At 47.6% G+C, this 12,592-nt stretch overlaps 1 protein-coding gene across 2 annotated transcripts in view; it reads left to right on the top strand.

Moving 5' to 3' along the window:
- The window catches only part of ANLN (anillin, actin binding protein), an 819,922-nt gene that overhangs the window by 503,360 nt on the left and 303,970 nt on the right, over nt 1-12,592 (top strand). The window lies entirely within an intron of this gene.

Below are 12,592 nucleotides of genomic sequence, written 5' to 3'. Positions count from 1 at the left end.
AAAGTACGCAGATAACGTGTTGCCACAGTGCAATAAAAATGGAGTTTTCATGTGTCTGATACCCAAGGGAATCTCTTCACCACAGTTACCTGGTATAAAATTAATAGTAAATTCATATGTGCATGAGTTATATTGTATTGGACCAGTGGCAGAGCCGGGGAGCTGGGTACCCTGTGAGACAAAGCTGGTTTTGTGAGGTTTCCAGTCCTTCCTGGTCTCAGCTGGGCCAGAAATAGTGCAAACAGAGCCCTGCCTGCCATGTTTTGTATTCCTGCTTGGAGGCTTTGCTGGAAGCAGGATGTGCAGAAACACAACATTGTTTTACTTCAAGTTAACCAAACATTCCTGAACCTCAAAACAGGTTTAGTTTGAGTTTGGGGAGGAGATCAGGGCATTTGGTTCAGTTCCTATTTTAACAGTTTGCTTAACTCTAGTATTAGGGCCAGATTTTGCTGCCTCAAGCCATGCTGCACACCATGGAAGTGCTGCCATTTACCAGAGCATGCCAACTTCCATGAAGAATGCAGGAAGAAATACACTAATCCATAGCCACAGTGAGTTTTAGCCAAGAAATCTCTTCAACAATGCAATATCCTTATTTTGGGATGCTGTAATGGAAGTGGTTTGTTTTCCACCTTGAAGTTCATTTCATTCTAGTACTCACACTTGCTCCTTGCAACCTTTCATCTCTTTACTTCCTAATGCCAGTGGGGCCCACTTCCAGAAGACCATGTGCAACCCTCACTTCCATTTATTTCAGTAGATGTTCAGCACCTGAATACCTGATGGATCTGCTCTGGACCTGACTTCCTTAACTTTGCCTGCAGTCTTATCTCGAGTGCAAGAGTGGTGCCAGCCATAACCAGATGTGAACAGCATACAATGAACTACGTGTAAGTGACCAACAGTGGAAGCAGCATTGGTTCAGGTGCAGTTGCTGGTGCTCTGAAATTACAATCAATGAGACGTCTTGGCACAGCTCCTGCATCACATCCCACACCTCCTGCATCACATCCCACACCTCCTGCATCACATCCCATATCTCCTGCATCACATCCCACATCTCCTGCATCACATCCCGCACCTCCTGCATCACATCCCACATCTCCTGCATCACATCCCGCACCTCCTGCATCACATCCCACATCTCCTGCATCCTCGGTCACAAACTGGTTCTGGAGACAAGCTTCAGGACCTTCCCACATGACAGAAAGGCACATCAGGGAATCACCAGATGGTTGCCTGCTCCTTAGCCATGAGGAATAGATTTCAGAAGAGCACTGTCACAGTGCAAGACAGAGGTTTTTGACTGTAGAGAACCAGAGGAGCTACCTTTCCATGAAGCTGCATGCACAGCATGGACTTGGGCACATGCAGATTCAATCTTTATGTCTGCACTTACACATAGGAACATGAGGCAAGCTTGGAAGGCTTCTGATCATTTACTGCTTTGTAAGGGGAGAAGAAGAAAAGCTTATGATCCAGTGAGACTCATCATAATGAGATCCAGAGTCTCATTATGATCAGAGACTCTGATCCAATGAGTGGTCTCAGAAAACAGTGACAGATCTGTAGGATAACAATGCTGCTCTGAAGCTGCTAGGGTATATTTCCAAACTTTACTGGGTTTTGCTGCTGTTACTTTGAGTGCATACTGGTTTGATGTGCTCCAGGCTAAAGACCCATGTGGCTGGATACGGCTGTTTCACCATAGAAACCATGGACTGAATGCAATGATGCACATAGTTACAGTATGATGGTTTGAAGGACAAATATCCCAGCAAGGCACATTCTGCAGGTGACCTGCCTGTGCAGCTATAGGATAGATGTGCCTTTCAGGAAGGGTGCTGCCTGCTGCCCTGGGCATGTCAGAGGACAGAAGGGTTTCTCTTCTCACCATCCCATCAGTGGGAACCAGCTTCAGTGTCCTGACCATGCCAGCTCCCAGCCAGCATCACTTCTGCTGATGCCATGCAAAGGGGCCTGGAAGCCAAAGGAAAGGCAAGGGAAGCCTGCTGGGCTCTCCCTGCTCCCATGCTTTCCCAGTGCTGATGAGCAGCTTTGACACTCCTGAAGCAGCACAGCTGGGTTGCCAGCTCTGTGTTACAGCCCATGTCACGCTGAAGGGGTTGGGTTTCACCCTCTGTACTAAAGTTATCCCTGAGGCCAGGCCAGGGACATGGCTTAGTTTATGGTAGAGAAAGGCAAGGATCCCATTGCCCCTTCGCTGCCATCCCAGCCTGGCTGGCATGGAGTTGTTTGGGCAGCCATAGTGTTCCTCAGCCTGTCCCCACTGTCCCCTCTCCATCCTGCAATGGGTTTAGCAGGGGCCTTGCTCTCCCCACTCACAGCACTAGTGGGTCTTCTCCACTTCCCTATGGGGCTTGCAAAGCTGTGGGGAGAGCCCTCCCTCTTGTCCCACCACCGCTGTGCCATTCTTTATGTGGTTGCTTCAGAGTTGGTTCTGTTAATCTGATGGGGTGATTTCCCATTGGGATGCTGAGCTTGGGTCTTCTTGCTGCTGTTGCTTTGCCATGCAGTGATCCTTGTTTATTGCTGCAATGTCTCATACTCAGCAACTTGTATAGGAACAGACATTTCTGATGCGGGCAGCAGTTTGCTGCTGTTTGTGGTAAGAGCACAGGGAGTGGAAATACTGAAAGCAATGATGACTGACAGCAGAGATCCTGTTACTGGTGGCCCAAGTACCAGAGGGAGCTCTGAAGAGGACATAGACTCTTCACCCCAAGAAATACCCCACATCTCTCCAAAGGAGAGGAGCTATGCTAGGCAGCCTGCATTGCATTGCCTTTATGAAAGTAGTATGTTGTACTAATACTTTATGTGTGACCATAGCTCACTGCATTGCTCCATAAAGGGACAGAAAACCAGATGTTTTCTCCCAGCACGCGTCTGCAGATATTATGTAAAACTCAGTTATTGGCAGAAAGTGTTGACTTTTGAATGAAATAAATGGCATGTACAAAGCTCAGGGACTTGTAAGGAAACAAAGGCTGTATCTATAAAGCATTCTGTAGCTTTAAGCTAAAGCTTTTCATCCTTAGAACTGCTACTTTAAAGGAAATAAATAATGCAGCTTGTCAGGACTGAGCTCTGAACAACTGCTTTGAACTGGCATCCAGCTTTCAAAGAAGCTGCTTCTGTTGTGGGCTTCAAGAGGGGATCCTGCCTAAAGATGGGTTCTTTTCCCAACCATACCAGTTGAGCTGATGGAAGGTAATGCTTCTTCCTACAGACATCAGTACTCTCTGCCCAAAGAAACATGATGTTTTGTGCCAGCCCAGGATCTGTCCTGGGTCTCTTTCAGTTGAATGTGCTTGCTTGAGCACAGACTATGAGCAACCAGCAGTGTCTGTTATCATGGGGGAAAGCTTATCCCAACTGTTTTCCCTGCTCCAAACTGCTGGGACATCCCAGGCTGGAAAACCCATTCAGGAATGGGCCAGCACATCCCAGATAAAGGGAAAAATGAAAGGGGAAAGAAGGGAAGTGATCGAGAGCCATCTTTGCCTGCCCCTTCTGAGCCTGTTTATGGGTATATAGAAAACACAGGGGAAACCAAATTCAAATGTAAAGGTTCCTAAACATCAGTGTTACCTTTCAGGCAATACAAATCCCTGAGAGCCCTGACCAGGCAGCCAGAGCACCCATTGGGTTTGCTCACCTGGACTCAGTACCCAATGTCCCTCATGGGCACCAGCTCAGGGCTTTTGAGGGCCCCACAGACAGGAGGATTTGGGTGGATTTGACCTTTTAGGTTCACTTCAAGGAAGCACCAAACATTTGCTGAAGGGGATGAATGGAGCGCGAAGCTGCCTGTAGCTGGTGGAAACCAACATCCAGTGCTTCTGACCCCGTTCTTTCCTGTCCAAGAGACGTTTTCTTCCCTGAACTGCTGAATTTGGACGTTGAAAGTGCCCAATTCCCTCCCATTTAATTTCCACCCTGGGCTGGTTCACGCTGGCACAGTGACATTGCCCTTAGGATGGTGTGTTCCAACAGTCTCACTCCTACAGATGTGGATTAAGAGGGTGGACAGTGGGAAATATTAGGGGGAATAATCAGAAGTCCAATACAAAGTGAAGCAGGACATGTTCCTGTGTACTGCCACCTTTCCCACCACAAGAGCTGGACTTGGGAAATGGGAAAGGAAGCAGAGCACTGCTGTGTTACAAAGGTTGGGAGTGATATTATCTACATTAGGGAAGCGTTAACACGATGTCAGTCGTGTTGCTAATGAAATCTCCTTCCCTGGAGGATCTCTTTTAGGAGCAGAAGGAAATGTTGGATGTTGCCTCCATAGTGAGCCGTGTCCCAGCCAGCCAAAAGCACCAGGCAAGGGCAGCCAAGCACAATACATCCTCTAAGCTTCCTCCTTTATTCCTACAGCAGCTGCTTGGAACAGGGCTGTCCAAGGGCTCTGGAGGGGGAAAGACAAGTGGCATGTGTTTGGTCAGGTGTCTCAAGTGCTAAAATGAACTTTGGGCCACCTGAACCTGAGGGTGTGAGCGGAATCACTGCACTCATGTGCTGTAAACAGCGCTTGCTTTATACTGAGAACCCTCACATTGAATTGCCTTGCATAGGAAAACATTAGTAATGGGATGCACACCTCGGATCGAGCCATCGATGGCCATAGTTAAAAAGAGAAAACCCAAGAAATTGTTAAAGAAAGAGAAAAAGCCAAGTAACACCTGCATTGCCACACAAATTTCCATCTACTTTGGCTAAATGACACGACCTTTTTCTTTTGATGTTGGTAGTTCATGCCAATGATATAGGAAATTGTTACTTCCAGTCTGGATTGCTGCTAGATACAGCATAGTATGGGAAGGCAATTACTTCAGCTAGAGCTAATTATTTCACATGCTGGTTCAGCATCTATTTGCCTTGGGAGGCCTTTGCAAAGAGGAAACATGATCTCCACATGCACTGCCTACCAGTTTGTTTTCTTCCACCTCAGACATCTCCACAACCAAATGAATACATTGGGTATAATCCCTTGTCCCCTTTTTTCTTTACATAGCCTGAATGTACACACGAGTTTTGGCACACACCTACAGAATGACTATAACAATGCCTTCCTTACTCTTTCAGTACCCAAAGTACTAAATACTAAAGGGAAAGGAGATTTGCCAGGGTTTTAGATGAAATCTGAATATCTTCCCATAAACTAATGCAGGCAAACAGCTCTCAGAAAGATGCAGGTGACAAAAGAGCTGTGGCAGTTGTACCCAGTGGCTGAAGCACGTTTTTATCCCATATAAACATGGCCACCTGCACAGCTTGGTTTCAGTGGGACAAGGGGATGTGGTGGGGATAGCAGCAATGCACTGCTTGTGCTGTTTGGAAGAGCTGTTCTTTGCCTGGGTATGGATCATGCCTTGGGCATGGATCCAACTTGGGCATGGATCCAACTCCTCTGGTTCTGCTTTCCTGTTCCTAGCAATATTTCATCACTAAGTTTTGTCTTTTCAGTATCAGTTACCTATTTCCAGGGTTGTTGTACCATCTGACTGACTGTTGTACCATCTGACTGACTGTTGTACCATCTGACTGACTGTTGTACCATCTGACTGACTGTTGTACCATCCGTGGGCTGACTCAGGGTCTGCTCTGACATGAAGCAGGCCGGGTTCAGCTGCCACCCCTTCCTTCGGCTCCAGGCAGTCCCATTGTTTGGGTTATTCTGCATGGCAGGCTTCAGGAAGAATGTGTGGTCAAACTGAAGTATGTCCTGCGAAGGAATGATGCTCAGAGACCGGCATGTTTGCTCCCTGCTGTGCCTGGGTGAAGGACATTCATCGGGAAGGTAAACAGCCCCTAATTCATGATGTGGCAAGAAGCCCTCTGAGCAAACTCAGCTGGAGAGGTGGAGTTCATAGCAACCATGCTGGATACTCATTGTGCCATTAACTCCTTGTCACAAGAGACATGGGAGTGAGCCAGAAACCAGCGTTCCCCATGCAGTGTCAGTGGCACACAGCTCTCCACAAGGCATAGGGGATTTACAGCTTTCTGTAGCTCTCCAACTTGCCTTTGCCAGACTTCAGATGAGTTTTCACACCAAACTGAGGGTTGCATCAGCTGCCTCTGGCTACCCATGCGCATTGTCTTCATGTGTGTGAACATCTGCCCTGAAACAGCGTCTGAAACATAAAACAAAATGAAGTTGTATCTTTTGTGATGTGTGACCTTGAGTGTGGTTTTGGAGCTAAAAACCCCTTGGCATTTCAGGCAAATAACAGTCTAATAGTTATTCTACTCAAGTCAAGTGTCATACTGTTAGGAGAGCAAAACAGAACAGAACAGCATAGCACAGAATGGAATGGAACAGTACAGTTGAGCTGGAAGGAACCTACAGTGATCACCTAGTCCAACTGCCTGACCACTTCAGTGCTGACCAAGAGCTAAAACACAGTATTAAGGGCATTGCCCAAATGCCTCTTAAATGCTGCCAAGCTTGGGGCACCAAACACCTCTCAAGAAAGCCTGTTCCAGGCTTTGACCACCTTTTTGCTAAGGACATGTTGGGTTGCTATTGTCAAGTATGAAAGCACTGATCATTATTAGTGGGATTATTGACACAGAAACTATTGTTTAGAAGACTGTTCATCTTACATGCAATGGTTATAATGCCGTGTTTAAGTTTCCAGCACTGCTGTGATCATTATATTAAGTTTTCCAACCTTATTCCTCTATTTTCCTGTAAAGCTTTGTTTCAGTCTACCACTAAAAAGCTTGACATCTGCTCATGAAACTCATTTCTATTTTGGTTCTATTCTTTGTAGCAGATCCTGGCATGGTTACCAGCAAGTGTGATGCTCAGTGCATACACCCTTAAAGCACATTTATTACAGAGCTCTTCACTTGAACCCCTGCTGCCCTGGTAGGGGTCTTCCTAAGTTAAACACAGCATCTCCAGGAGCCAAGTCTTTACAGATGGTGTGAGCTCATTCTGTGTTTATCCACAGGATCTAAAGAGGGACTGGAGTTAAAAAGCAAGTGGAAGGTTATATCACCATTGAGATGGAATAGTGTTTTCCTGACATCTATAAATCTTCTGCAGACAGATAGCTGCTTGGCTGGGTTTGATGCTAGCGCTCAAGAAACTAAGCACTACTTTGTCATTTTTAAGCTGTCTTGACATGAGGCTGGTTTTCAGTTGGAATGTGGATGACTCACAGCAACCAGGAGGAACCAAGTCTTTGTAGGGTGCAAACCAGTGTCAGTCCACAGCATCCAGTGGAGCTATGGGACCAGCCACTGACTCTTACCTACCTGTGAAATGCAGGGCTGGTGATGGTGGCGAGCTCTGGAGGCCCCATGAAGAGAGCTCCATGGGGCTTGGGACAAGGGCCTGTAGGGACAGGCCAAGGGGAGACTGAGCTGAGCTCTGAGGCAGAAGCTGTTCCCTGTGAGGGTGCTGAGGCGCTGGCACAGGGTGCCCAGAGAAGCTGTGGCTGCCCCATCCCTGGCAGTGCTCAAGGCCAGGTTGGACACAGGGGCTTGGAGCAGCTGCTCCAGTGGCAGGGGTTGGAGCTGGAGGAGCTTTAGGATCCCTTCAATCCAAACCAGGCTGGGATTGTGTATTCCCTACAGCCAGCTCATGCAGGGGACATGCAGCATGGCATCAATGGAGTGACTTCATCACATGGAGTGCTGACACTGTCCCCTCCCTGGCATGATGAAAGCAGGATGCTCTCACATCAGCAGTGGATGAGCTCACCCTCGCATGCACTGTCACTGCCTTGTCACCCCCAAGGCACAGCAGACGCCAGCACTGCCGCAGTTGCATAAGCACACGCCAGCAAAGACCTGGAAGCCCCATGCTTCTGTTCCTGGAATTAATGAGCTCCTGATGGGAGCACAAGCAGGGCTGGCACTCGCTGCCATGAAAGCTACGGCTCCAAAGGAAAGCAAAGCGGAAGCAAACAGCAGCCTCCTGCCAAGAGCTGCACTTGATAAGGTCAAGGCTCATGAGCTGCTGCTCTGCACAAACTGGGTTTCCTTTGCTCAGCTCGGGGCTCATAGCATCACTCATGGGCTCTGTGACGTTGCCTGGGTGTCCTGCTTGGTGCACAGACCCCATTTGCCCCTAGAACACCATGAGAGGTAGTTCCCATCCAACAAGGGCTCCCAGGCTGTAGTGCACATGCAAGCAGGCTGTGAATCCAGGAGGTCCTTGTTGCTTGAGGTTTCCATATGATGTGCTGTAAGGCATCCTGGGTTAATAATGCGGGTAACCAGGGCCTTGAGAACACCCAAGCTTCACCTATGGGGATGTTTGCAGAAGACCTGAACCAGAATAGCAAATTTGAGATAACCTACCAAAAACCCCAGTGTGTAACATGGTACTAGTGCCATATGTGATGTTACTGAGCTATGCATCTGTTCAAGGTGAATGAGCTAAAATCAACACACAGAACCACATGGGAGGACTGCGAATGGGCACCTCAAAGTCAAGCCCAAAGGTTAAACCTCCCTGGGCAAGGACTGTCCATGTTTTACCACCGTGGTACCCAGTGTGCGATGTCTCAGTCTGAACCAGAGGCTGGAAATGTGGCATGGTTTGCTCCGACTTGGTGCTCAGCACCAGACTGCATGAGCAATAACATGTCCCACTGTGCTGCCTTGCCTCTGTGAAAGCTGCTGGCACACAGACAAGGTGCAGTGGATTTCATGGCATGATTTGCCCAAATGAGAGTTTCTCTGGCATAAACCCAGGCAGCCTTGCTCCCAACCATTGCTTCTTCAGAGCCAGCATAGCTCTGGCCTGGTTTATAGCCCCATTTCTAAGCTCTGGTTTATATTCACAACCCTTCATAATCAACTTACCAGCCTTAGAGACTCCTTACTACTAGTTTTAAAGGCATGGTAAACATGGAGAAACCCAATCACCTTGCTATTTATGGCTTGAAGGGGTTTGTAGTGCTAGGAATGATGCTTTGCCTCTTCTGACCTTCTTTGCTTGTATTTTCCATTCAAGAGGAAACTTTGGGTAGGAGTTACTTCTATTTTGATAACAGAAATGCACAGATTTGCATTTGATGAGAGAAATGCAAATGTGCTTATGAAAGAGAGGACAAAGGAGCCACAGACACACACAGCTGAGGAGAAACTCATTTTGCATTTAACTTGGGAAGTAACATAGGCTGAAAACCCAAGACCCTGAAAAGAGTTGCAATGCTGAAATATGGAGATAGATCAGATTTGAGTTGCCTTAAAACTGTTTCACCAGCAAATTCCCCTTGGAGCCCATATTCTACACACTGAGCACTGGCTCACTGCAGTGAAAACCTCAGCATGAAAGGAAGAAACCACAGGCTTAGTAGGCAATTTATTGACTCCTGAATGTGAGTTATTTCTCTCTCACACTGAGGCTTACTGCTAAGTAAAGGTGATGGTGTATTTACCTATTGCTCTACTGCAAGCAGGATATGTGCTGAAACCTGATGAAAGCATAGGAAGATGCCCATTGACATTAAAGATACTTAAACCTGGTCCTGAAGCTATAGAGGAAAAAAGCTATTCCTCTTCTCTCCTTTCCTTTTGTGAATGTGATTGCACTGGTCATTGCAGTAGCAGAATAATGTATAACACAGAATCATCCCCATGTCCCAGTGCTCTCAGTGTGTGTCACACTCATGGAGTGCAGCATTCCTGCTCACTTTAAAGGTTGATTTATTCCTGTGTCTCTCATGCTTGGCTCTTTGTCCTCGTACATTACTTGGCACCAGCATCCTGCAGCATCTCCATCTGGCAGACCTATGGCTTGACCTCCTCTTTGATTTGACTTACAGATAGCCTCAAACACAGAGCACCGACAGCTCTTTTGCCTTTGAAGCAAGGTGCAGGCAGCTGTATCCTATTGAATTCCATACTGCACTGCAGGATTGTATTGCTGTATTGCACATTTCACCTGCTGGTACCACCAGGGAATAGCCTGGAGCTTGCTGAGGGTGCCCAGGGGGGTGAAGGGGTCAGTGGCAGCCCCCTTTAGCCACATCCCACTGCCAACAGGCAGAAACAGGCTTTGCATGGGTATTTACCACCAAAACATGCCCCAAACAAGTGAGTTTATAGAAGTGTGACTGAGAAAAGGCTCATAAACCCCTTCTGCATCCTTGTGGTCACTGCAGGCACAGCCAGGGCTATGTGTGTGCTGTGCAGAGCTGAGGGAACACTCTGTCTGGGTGCTCAGAACCCTTTTTATCTCACCCATGCTACAATAGCTTGTCCCTGTCCGACGGGAAGGTGGGGGCTGGACAGGCTTCCTGCATTGTGCTCCAGTGTCTCCTGGCTCGGGAAGTGACAACATCTTGAACTAATATTTTTAAATGGGGGTTGATTTTAAGCAACATATTTTCCAAACTGTTTTTTTTTAATATAAGTCTCATTTTTTATTATTTTTTTTAGCTTTTCCCCTTTTTTCCCAACTTCTTGGCAGAGAAGGGAATTCTGTGCAAGGCCTTGAGCCAGGGCAGCCAAAGACACCAGCAACCATCTGCCAGCCACCTCTGGAAGGCATCGTCAGAGCCCTCAGCCACAGACAGGGTCAGTAACCACAGCCCAATGTGGTGCTCTCCCCACAGCAGACAGTTGTCCTGTCCCACACATCCAGGTGTGCTGCTTTTGGGACAAATTGGGGGGTTTTCATCACCAGTGGTGAGCGGGTGGGAGAGAAGCGGTGTCCAAACGGAACATCACGTGTTGGATGCAGGGAGAAGTCTCTCCTCTGTCATTTCTCCTCCTGGATGCCATTGGAATAGCAGGAATGGGTTTCTCTCCCCCGCTACCTTCCCACCTTCGTGTGGCTTCCTTGGCACGTCAGGAGCCTGCACAATGGGGAGGACTTGGCCAGCCCCAGCCCTGTTGGCTCACCTTGCATGGAAAATGTATGGAAGGGCCAAATATCATCCACTGAGGCTCTTTTGCCAGCCCCAAGCATCCAACCATTAGGGAAAATGCTCCCACATATAATGAGAGCGGATTAGACCCCTAGAATTAAAGTGTGCGAGCTTGCCAGCGGATGTGCATTTGTTTCTTTGCATCTCATGGTCGGGCACTCCTGCATGCCAATGGGGACAGCATTCCCTAAGGGAAGTATGCTTCCCCTAGGCTTGCTTGTTGCTGTGGGGTGGTGAAGATGCTGCAAGACACCCCTTGGTCCCCACCAGTGGGACAAGACAAGGGCAAACCTATTGCCTATGGCTGTGCTCAGGGAGGTGAACCCTGTTTCTCCACATCCCTCTGTTACATTTCCCACCTCCTTCACAGACAGGCTCTAGGCTGGTTTCCATCGGGCTGGATGGGAACGCTTCACAGCAGCAGGATGTTTTATAGCTGCCTTTTGTATTGTGCCCAGACTGCATTCCTCTGTCCCTGTGCCCAGTGCCGATGGTTGTGGGGTTTGCTTTGGTCCATACAGCGCTTTTATCTTCCTGGAAAGCCAGCTCCATTGACTATGACTGACAGGTAGATAGGCAAACAAGCTGGCTACCTAAGCAAGGAGGAGCTTCATATCTAGATTTGGTGTTTAGTGCAAGGACAGGGAATTCAGAAGTGTTATTTGACCAGACAGCATCCTGGCTATGGCCAGCTCTCCAGTCCCAGTAAGGTTACAGACCCACTCATCAGTCTTGTGTCTGTCCCATGCCTTAACCCCTTATATTAGGCAAAGCTAGGCTATAGCTACAGTTAGCTACAGTTAGCACCTCTACCTCTCCAGCAGCTCTGATAGAAAATAGTTGTATGAAACAACACAATTACCGATTACCTATGAGACCTGAGCATCATAAACGTCTTCTGGTTTCAGGTAGCCTTTCGTGCTGCACATTGCAGGTGGCTGAATGAGATGGAGTTAATCTCATGCACCATGGTAAGATGTAAGACTGTGTTTTATGCATATGGAAGTACTGAGATCAGACTTAGCAGTGGGATCATGCCAAGCAAAGAGCTCAGACTCAGTCCATGGACACCCATAGCTATATGTAAGAGAGGCTAAACCCTAGGAATATTGCAGGTTTGTTAACTGGGGGGTAAGGGGTTGCAGGAGCCTTGGGGCAGATCCAAGGAAGGGCTTTGTGCTTGTTGAGGATGATCCAATGCCCCTGTAAGATCTGAAATGGTGGATCAGGCATCCAGCACTGAAATGGGATATTTAGCACATGTCACTACTGCACCTCAGACCCAGCACTCAGAAGCTTGTATCCACTCCTTGGTTTCCCCTTTCTTTGCATATGGGAGCAGAAGAGGATTGAAAAGACATAAACACTTACACATTATTGATCTCCCAAAGTCCAATGTGAACTCACTGGAAAGATTCCAGTTAGCTCCAACTGGCTTTGGACCAGTCTCTCAAGGAAAAGATGCAAACTTTGGTTTGCAATCTACTGTACCATCCACTTGAATTAGTTTGGGAAGCTAACTTGTAATTTAGCACTTAAAACATTTGAGCCACTGTTACTGAGGCGTTTTAAACCTAAGCAGTGTAAAAAGTCATTACTTGTGGCCTCCTTCATAAAGTCAGGGGGTTATTTTGCAGTTAAACAGTCATTTTACACAGCAT

Source organism: Melopsittacus undulatus, chromosome 1 (genome assembly GCF_012275295.1).
Source record: "Melopsittacus undulatus isolate bMelUnd1 chromosome 1, bMelUnd1.mat.Z, whole genome shotgun sequence".
Taxonomy (NCBI): domain Eukaryota; kingdom Metazoa; phylum Chordata; class Aves; order Psittaciformes; family Psittaculidae; genus Melopsittacus; species Melopsittacus undulatus.
Note: the sequence above shows the minus strand (reverse complement) of the source record. Positions and strands in the feature narration are given on the sequence as shown.